Raw genomic sequence first — 2,034 nt, forward strand, 5'->3', positions numbered from 1 at the left:
AGATAGATAGATAGATAGATAGATAGATAGATAGATAGATAGATAGATTAGATTAGATAGATACATAGATAGATAGTGATACATGATAGGTAATAAGACAAATGATGGATGGATGAATAGAGATAGATAGATAGGAGATAGATAGATAGATAGATAGATAGATAGATAGATAGATAGATAGGTAGATAGGTAGGTAGATAGATATACATAGATACATAAATAGGAGATAGATAGGTTATACATGATAGGTAATGAGAGATGAGGGATGGATGAATATAGATAGATAGATGATAAAATAGAAGATGGATAGATGTAATTTTAAGAGAGAGCAAAAAGAAGACAGAAGGAGAAGGGAAATATGAAGTGGAGGGTAAAGGGAGGAGAGACTAGTGAAACTGGGTAAGAGAGAGGGAGGGATTGACAGCAAGAAGAACAGAATGAAAAGGAAGGAAATAAAGAGGTGAGTGGGCAAGATTGCTGGCTAAGAGAACCCAGCATTTTAAAGGGTTCAAGGACCTGAGGTATAGGGAGCTTGGCTGAAGGCTAGTGGCTGAGGAATACCAGCCAAGATTCAGAAAAACAGGAGAGCAGGCTGGAGGAGCCGCCAGAATCCAGCACAAAGAAAATGGAGCCAGACCCTGAGCCCTGGCAGCAGGGATTGGTCCAGGATGCTGAGGTGTATTCTCAGGAAGGTCCCGCCCACTGGCTCTGCATAAGCCCAGCAAAGAGGTTAGGTCTGAGGATACAGGGAGCATGAGAGCCACAGCAAGCAAGCGTAGTCAGAATTTGGGTTTAAAAAAAAAAAAAATCCAATTATGTTATGTAAGCATTTTTTTTTTTTTAAATCCCAGGTGGGTTATGCTTCAGTTTGTCCACAGACATTAACTATGATTGTCTCATGCACTAGCAGGGGCGTGATCTTTGCCAGCTGCAGATAGTTTAATCCTGGAAATTCTGAGAGGGAATGCCAGAGCCCAGAGACAGTCGGCTGCTGCTCTTCCTGTTGCTGTCCCCATTGCTGCTGGTTTGTCCTGCTGCTGCTGCTGCTGCTGGACATCCTGACTACAGAAGACTGGACTTGCCCCAAGGAACCCAATGACCCTAATCAGCAGGACATAGCCTATAGAGGTCTATGCCCCTTTCCCATCTAACCTTATGTCTCTCCTACCTGGTGCTGGGATGTTAGAAGAAATAAGGGTTGAAAGAGAGGTAGAGGTCTAAGAACCTAAATAAAATAGATAAGCAAATATGCCAACAAGTGAGGAGAAGAGAGAGCTGGCCCAGCCCTACTGGATTTCATATACAGGGCTCCCCAAGGGCTAAACCTCAGATAATTGTCATCGGGGAGGTGGGCCAGGCAAAGGCAGTCATCAAAATGCGTTTGCATACTTGCTTAATAAAATAAAGCTATAATGTACAAAGACAGATAATTAATTGCCCATCACATTCTCCCTCATCTCCCTTCCCTCCTCCCCACATTAGTCCTGTAGCCCACATCACACTCCGCCACTTTCTTCCCGCTGAATCAGCAGATTTCCACCTAGTCCAGGGGAGCCCCGGCCCAATAAATATGTGCTTATTAAGTGAGCTGTGGCCAGTCAGGCCTGCCCTGCTGCAATCTTGGCCCGTTCTGCCTGAGGGGTTTATGTGGTACCTACGGCCACTTTAGCTATTTATTTTCTCAAAGAAATTAAATTAGTTTGATAGCTTTCAGTGTAATTATGAAAGAGATTTACATGCAAGACTTATGAGAAAGGGGTCACTAAGCACCCAAACCCCAAAGATTGCCATTAGTTTGGGCTCCCCTACATCCTTCCCAGCTACCACAGGGGGTGGGGAAGTCTCCCTGCAGAAGGGATCCCTCAGTGGCTCGGACCCCACCCCCTAAATGGCAGCGGTGATGTGTTCTAAGTGTCTGTAACACTTGGAACAAGCCGAGACCGGAAGAACCAACATGGTGGAAGTGTGCGCTGGACACGTGAGGGATGAAGGGATGGGGGCCGGCGACACCTCCAGCCTCAATTCCCCCACCTG

General features: G+C 45.4%; 1 long non-coding RNA gene across 2 annotated transcripts in view; it reads left to right on the forward strand.

Annotated features, from left to right (window-relative positions):
• LOC129668292 (uncharacterized) overlaps positions 1-1,630 on the forward strand; it is a 3,046-nt gene extending 1,416 nt beyond the window's left edge. The window contains exon 3 of one of the 2 annotated variants that reach the window (XR_008718890.1): positions 908-1,630. This is a non-coding gene — a long non-coding RNA (uncharacterized LOC129668292). The remainder of the gene's footprint in view (positions 1-907) is intronic. The other variant, XR_008718891.1, reaches the window with a different exon arrangement.
• The last annotated feature ends 404 nt before the right edge of the window (positions 1,631-2,034 follow it).

Source organism: Psammomys obesus, unplaced genomic scaffold, assembly GCF_907164565.1.
Source record: "Psammomys obesus unplaced genomic scaffold, mPsaObe1.curated_primary_1811, whole genome shotgun sequence".
NCBI lineage: Eukaryota > Metazoa > Chordata > Mammalia > Rodentia > Muridae > Psammomys > Psammomys obesus.